This window comes from Hevea brasiliensis, chromosome 14, assembly GCF_030052815.1.
Source record: "Hevea brasiliensis isolate MT/VB/25A 57/8 chromosome 14, ASM3005281v1, whole genome shotgun sequence".
NCBI lineage: Eukaryota > Viridiplantae > Streptophyta > Magnoliopsida > Malpighiales > Euphorbiaceae > Hevea > Hevea brasiliensis.
In genome coordinates, this window is record NC_079506.1 from 62,741,730 (window position 1) to 62,749,488 (window position 7,759).

A 7,759-nucleotide genomic window follows, 5' to 3' on the forward strand; every position below is an offset into this window, starting at 1 on the left:
TTGTTTGTTAAGAAGAAAGATGGCACTCTTCGCTTATGTATTGACTACCGGCAGTTGAATAAGGTGACAATAAAGAACAGATATCCATTGCCTCGCATTGATGATCTGTTTGATCAGTTGAAGAGTGCAGCTGTATTCTCCAAAATTGATTTGCGATCAGGTTATTATCAGTTAAAAGTGCAAGAGCAGAGTATTCAAAAAACTGGTTTTAGAACTCGATATGGCCACTATGAGTTTATGGTAATGCAATTCGGGTTAACTAATGCTCCAGCTACTTTTATGGATCTGATGAACACTATCTTCAGACCATATCTCGACCAGTTTGTGGTGGTGTTTATTGATGATATTTTGATATATTCGAGGAATACAGAGGAGCATGACAGACATCTGCGGATTGTACTGCAGACTTTAAGGAGAAACAACTATACGCCAAATTGTCGAAATGTGAATTTTGGCTGAAAGAAATCTCCTTTTTGGGACATGTTGTGTCAGCTGAAGGGATCAAGGTAGATTCCAGCAAGGTAGAAGCTATCCTTCATTGGAAGCCGCCTAGGAATATCACAAAAATTCGCAGTTTTCTGGGTTTAGCTGGATATTACTGTTGATTTGTGAAAGGGTTTTCTATGTTATCTTCTCCACTGACCAAGCTGCTTCGAAAAGATGTAAAATTTGGTGGGCGGATAAATGTCGTGAGTTTTGATGACTTGAAGAGGTGTTTGACTGAAGCTCCAGTCCTTACTTTACCTACCCCGAGTAAAGAATACACAGTTTATAGTGATGCTTCTCATAATGGGTTAGGCTATGTACTGATGCAAGATCAGAATATCATTGCTTATTCATCACGCTAACTGAAATCGCATGAGAGGAACTACCCAACACATGATTTGGAGCTAGCAGCTATTGTTTTTACTCTGAAGATTTGGATACACTATTTGTATGGGGAGAAATGCTACATCTACACAGATCACAAGAGCTTGAAGTATTTAGGCACCCAGAAGGAATAGAACTTGAGGCAGAGGAGATGGTTAGAACTGATTAAATACTATGATTGTTTAATAGACTATCAGCCAGGGAAAGAAAATGTGGTGGCTGACGCCTTAAGTCACAAAACTATGGCAATTCTCAGAGTTTCTCCTTTGTCCATGGTACATGAGTTGAAAGCACAGCATGCTTGTTTGGAGATTGATGATGAGGGACAGACAGTAGTTGCATAGCATGTATAGCCAGTGTTGATTGATCAGATCAGAATGGCTGCTCAGAGTGATTATAAATATCAGAAGCTATTGAAAGAAGTCCAGTAGGGCAAGAAACCTAAATTCTTTGTGAGAGATGATGGTTTATTGCTACATCAGGGCAAAATGTGCGTTCCTAGTGATGTGGAATTGAGACAGATCATTATGAAGGAAGCACATGAGTCTCCTTCTGCTATGCATCCTGGTGGAACTAAAATGTACAGAGGCTGAAAGAGCATTACTGGTGGATGGGTATGAAGAGGGATATAGCTGAATTTGTTTCCAAATGCCTAACTTGTCAGTAAGTAAAGGCAGAACATCAAGTTCCAGCTGGATTGTTACATCCATTACCAGTACCAGAGTGGAAATGGGAACGGATAACTATGGATTTTGTTACGGGACTTCCAAGGACACTGAATAGTCATGATGCGGTATGGGTTATAATTGACAGACTGACCAAGTCTGCTCACTTTTTGCCAGTTTGGATGGATTATAGCTGGAGAGATTGGCCAGATTATACATAAATGAGATTATAAGACTGCATGGAGTGCCAGTATCGATTGTATCTGACAGAGATCCTAGGTTCACTTCTAGATTCTGGGGTAGTCTTCAGAGAGCCTTAAGAACTAGATTGAACTTCAGCATAGCATTCCACCCACAGACAGATGGCCAGTCTGAAAGGGTAATTCAGATATTGGAGGATATGCTACAAGCTTGTGTGATTGAGTTTGAAGGTAGTTGGGATACACACTTGCCTTTGATTGAGTTTTCTTATAACAATAGCTACCAATCAAGCATTGGGATGCCTCCATATGAAGCTTTGTATGGCAGAAAGTGCAGAACTCCCCTATGTTGGGATGAAGTAGGTGAAAGAAAGATGATTGGGCCAAAAATTGTTCAACAGACAGAGGAAAAGATCAGATTGATCAGAGATAGACTCAAGGTTGCATCAGACCATCAGAAGTCCTATGTTGATCTGAAGAGAAGAGATATTGAATATGCAGTGGGTGATAAGGTATTCCTCAAAGTTTCTCCTTGGAAGAGGATTATTAGATTTGGCAAAAAGGGGAAATTGAGTCCTCATTTCATCGAACCATATGAGGAGATAGCACCCACAGCTGTTCAAAGCCTGATGCCAGGTAAAATTTTGAGATGAAATTTATTTTAAGGGGGGGAGAATTGTAACACCCCTATGTTCGGTGGTGCATTCTACTGTTCCTGTGACCAGTATTGTCCGGACAGCTAGGATGCCTAGAACTACACTTAGTTATGGGTAAGGAGACATAAAATAATGAAATACAAGAAAAGAAATTACAAGAAAAATAAAGGAAAAATAATAGTAATGAATTGTAACCAAGTTAAACGAGCCGAGAACCCTAGCGATGGGTGACCGCACCGAGAAGTTGCGGCGTAGACCGTTGACCAGCCCTGGACTATGGGGAACCCTGAAAAGTATTTTTAAGACTTAAATAAACATCTATCGAAGCATAAATATTATTAGAAATATCAAAGAAAAATTAATTAATTAGTACAAAGAAAAATGAGAAATCGAGAAAATGACAAAACTCGGTGTTACAGAAAAATCAGGAATGCAACCCGAACAAGGACATTGTGGTCATTTGACACCCCGAGTTGTCTTTTGAACTAAATGTCCATTAAAAATAAATGATATTACACATGGAAAATGTCATGAAAAATTAAATTGGTGGTACATAATTTAAATAGCAAAAGATAGGAGTTAAATGTGGGAATTTGGAAACTTTAGAATAAATAAACATTAAAATGTGTAATGGTGCTCCACTAACTCCACTTAAGTGGACCATTGAACATGTTGTGGCAGAAATAACTCATCTTCCTCACCATGCCAAAACCAGCCAAAACCAAGAGGAAGAGAAACCTCCATGGCCGAAGCTTCAAAGCTCCATGCAAGCTTCACTCCTTCATCTTCAAGCCATGATCCTTACATTTTCCTTCACTAAAGTTGTTCTACACAACTTGGGCAGTAGATAGGCAACAAGAAAAATTAAGTTTTGGTGAGGTTTTGAAGAATTTCAAAAGTGGTAAGTATTTATTTTTAATTATTGTTTCATTAAACTTTGAATGGGTGTTGTGGGTATTTGATTTGTATAAGAATTTTTGAAGTTTGATGAGTTAATGGAGAGGTACATTTTGGCAGCCATGGAACTTCAATAAGAATAGTTTATACTTGCATGTAAATAGTGGTTTGAATGATGATTTATAAGTTTGATTGTATGGTACTTGAATTCCATGTGTAAGGTATGATTTTGGAAGCTTGGAAGCTAATTGAAGGAGATGTACAAATCGGCAACTTTGAAGTGTAGATCAAAATGTGTTGTTTCATGGTTTGGTTTATGGAATTATGTTGTTGAATTATGGTGCTTGTTATGGCAGCATGTATATGTGTATAAAGGTTTGAATTTGGACATGTAAATGAGCTATGTCATGTGGTTAAATTGTTTGAAATTGGACTTGAAAAAATTCTGTGTTATAGAGTGTATATTGAGTGTGGTTAAAAGCTGCCAAAATGACTAACAATGTGAAGTAAAATGTGTTAATGGTATGGTACAAACCAGAATTGGCATGAAGGAAATTACTTGGTAAGCATAGGATGTGTAATTGGTAAAGTGTGAACAATGTACAATATGGCAGGGTATATTTTGGCTTAGAACCTTAAGTGTGTGGCTCCAATTGGTATGAGACCAATTGGAGGTGAAACTAGGCACAAAAATGTGCCAACTTTCATGAAGGAAGCTTACCAAAATTCTACCTAGAAGGTGACTTGAAAAATAACCAAATCCGGATTAGTGCTTTGAAAACCTGAAAATTGACCTTTTAGGCAGCAGTTAGTATTTTGGCCATAACTCACTCAAAACAGTTCCAATTGACCTGAAATTTTTACCATGAATAGTTTAGACATATGTCTACAATTCTTATGAAGATACCAAAGCCCAAAAATGGCTAGAACCAAGCTAAATAGCTTGCACAAATTTAGGTTCAAAAACTAGCCGAACCAAAAGTGATCTAAAAATGAACTAAACCTACCATTTTGGTACATTTTATCCAGCATTGTTAAATTGAACATAACTTGGTCTACACAACTCAGAATGACCTGAAATTTTGCCCTGCGTGCAATAAGACATAGACCTACAAGTTTGTAGTTTTGATAGAAACCCGAAAACTGAGGGAACTAGGTCATCCAGCTAGGTCAAATTAGTATACTGGAATTCGACAAATTGGAATAAAATGCAATATACATGAAAATGAATTGGGTAACATGTACCAACACTAAAAGGCTATTAAATATGACACATTGGTAATATTAAAACCTAATTCACCTAGACTGCATCGAGGGTCAACATTTTAGGTTGACTAAGGAGATAATAGAATTCAATAAATTAAGTATTAAGCCTTATTGTTAGAGACAGTTTAAATGAGTACTGAAATACTTCAAATTGTGTGTTTTAGTTAGCAAAGACTCAGGGAAGGGGAAGGAAACACTGAGTTAGAGCCAAGAGACAGTTATCAGAGGTTTGTGCACAACAGTTATTTCTTTTGAATTTTTCAATTGAAATAAATTATGACTATTTATATATTATTGTTTTAAATTGTGAAAAATTTTTTGGATGATATTTGATGGATACTTATTGATTGAAAAGCATTGTAAATAGTTTGAAACCACAGCTATCATGTATATTGATTGAATTCCTCGCTAGCTTGTCTGGTGGGATGAATTGAATTCCCTCTCTGGCTTAAGTGTTGAGGTGTGTGCCTGTTGAGGGCGAATAGAATGAGTACTCATATTATTGCTAGCTAGCTATGTTATTCCTCACTAGCCATCGGCTTTTGGGATGAATTGGACTTTGGAACATGATTAAGCTGTGTGTATGATTTATTGATATTCATTGTGATATTGTGAAATAGAGTTTAAATTCTTATTGACATTCACTGTCTTTTGAATTTAACTATGTTTTAAGTATCCACTATTTATATGACTTATGATTTGTGATTTAAAGTTACATTGTGTTAATGTTGTGCACCACTGAGACAATGGCTCAGCGATAGCTTTTCATTGCTGTCACAGGTAGACAGACTAACAGGGCAGCAGACTAGACTGCTAGTACTACACTGAGAGATCATTGGGTATATTGAGTATACCATATTTTGCATTTTGTATTGTAATGTATGTTCACTGTATGTATATAGTATTCTTGGTTTTGAGCAGTTGTAAATTATACTTCTACATTGAAGTTGTAAAATAAATTGTAAATTATTTTGGTTCGTAAATATTGTGATATATTTCTTTTATCTCAGCCTTTAAAAATACTGAGAAATTATTGTGGATTTGAGTTGAGAAACATATTGTGTTGATTAAATGTTGGAGTTTGAGATTGAGAAATATATTTGAAGTGCTTTTTATAGGTTTTTGAGGAACTGTTTTATTCAAAATACAGATGGCACTCCACCAAAATTTTTACAGAAATTACTAATAATTCAAATGTGTTAGCTGTTTCACTTCAGTTCAAAAAATTTGTTAACACCTGTAAATAGTGTTCACCACTATAAAAAGAAGTAAGAAAAGTTTTAAAATCCCTTGTAGTGTATTTAATGGGTTATCAGTAGGTGAAGTTGGTAATTCGTTAGGTATACTATGGGATCATGTTATGCCTTACAGAGGGGTAGGGTGTGACATAAAGGGTTTTGGGTAAATTAAACATTGCATGAGAATAGGGTTTAGTTTCCTTTAAAACACTTTTTATTTTGCTTGAAAAAGAGATTAAAGAGTTTTAAAATTGACTACCTTCAAATCTTATATTTTCTTTAAAAATCAGTTTTGCCTATCCAAATCTCAATAAATTTATTTTATGAACCTCAACTATGAAATCACCTTTACTATCAATTAATTCTAATTTTTTGCGTAACCATTATTAATTTTAGAGAATTAAATGCTTTTCTTATTGGTTAATTTCTTATATTTCTTTATAATGGTTCCATTTACATCATTTAATTGAGATATATTTTATTGTTACCCCAAATAATAATTACTTTTATAGTTTAGTACTCAAACTCAAATCTTTATGGCATGATATCTTATCTTTTATAGTTGATTTTGTTTGATATTAGACAATTGATTGTTTGGTTAATTTGAGCATTTTATTTTTGATTTTTAATTTTTCTTTACCTTTTTACTTTAGGATTTTATTTGTTTTATTTTTCAGATACTTATCTTTTATGTGAGAAGACTAAAAAATGGGGAGATTAACTTAATTTTTGATCTTGAAATTGAGAAGACAGCTAAGGCTTTAAGAGCAGAGGTTAAGAGAAGAAGAGCTAAACTTAGAACTCAAAGAGAACAAGAGCAGCATCAAGATCAAGAATTAGAAGCAATAGCTAACAACAATAACAACGTTAACAACAAATTAGTTAAGGATTTTTCCTACTTTTGGTGATTTTCAACCAAGCATTACAAGACCTAGAGTGGAAGCAAACAATTTTGAGTTAAAGCCTTCACTTTTTCAAATGTATAACAAGCTCAATTCGGAGGGGACCCTACTGAGAGTCCATATATGCACCTAACACATTTTCTTAAAATTAGTGATATGTTGATGATTAATGGAGTGTTAGAAGATGCTATTCGCCTTTGGTTATTTCCTTTTTCTTTGAAGGATCGTGCTAGAGAGTTGTTACATTATTTGCCTCTGGGTTCTATTACTACATGGGAGGAGTTATCACAAGCTTTCTTAGCTCAATATTTCCCTCCTAGCAAGACTGTAAAACTGAGGAATGAGTTGACTTCTTTCAAACCAAGGGATAATGAGAGTCTTTATGAAGCATGGGAGGGATATAAGGATTTTCAAAGGAAATGTCCACATTATGGAATTCCCAAATGAATGCTTATTTAACATTTTTACAATGCTATTTCCAGCTATCAGGAGTACAATTGATGCATCATCTAGAAGTGATCTTATGGAGAGATCAGAAGATGAAGCTTATTCAGCATTGGACAAGATTGCTTACAAAAATTATTAATGGAGTAATGAAAGGATTAAAGCAAGGTAGTCAACAACTGGTATATATGAGTTAGATGCAATGACCATATTTAATGCTAAATTTGATGTTTTGACAAGAAAGATGGATAAATTGAGCATGAAAGTTGATGCTTCAGTTGGAGGATCTAGTCATACAGAAGATGTTAGTATAAGAAATGTGAATTATGTTAGTGATTTTCCTTCTTATGGGCAAGAGTTTGGAAGTAAGCAAGTTAATTTTGTTAGGAATTACAATCAGGGGCTAGTTGGTAATCCATTTTCTGCTACATATAATCCTGCATGGAGCAATCATCCTAACTTTTCTTAGGGAGTTTGACAAGGTCAATAGCATAATTATCAACAACCTCCAATTTTCAACAGCAGTAGAATTTTTAGCAAATTAGAGGGCCACTTGGATTTCCACTATCAAGGAATCAAAATGTACATATTCAAAACTGTTCCACAACCACCAGTTCGATC

General features: G+C 35.1%; 1 non-coding gene across 1 annotated transcript; it reads right to left on the reverse strand.

Moving 5' to 3' along the window:
• Positions 1-7,024: 7,024 nt before the first annotated feature.
• On the reverse strand, positions 7,025-7,131 carry LOC131173468 (small nucleolar RNA R71). Its single transcript, XR_009143784.1, has one exon. It is a non-coding gene; the product is annotated as a small nucleolar RNA R71 (small nucleolar RNA).
• Positions 7,132-7,759: the final 628 nt, after the last annotated feature.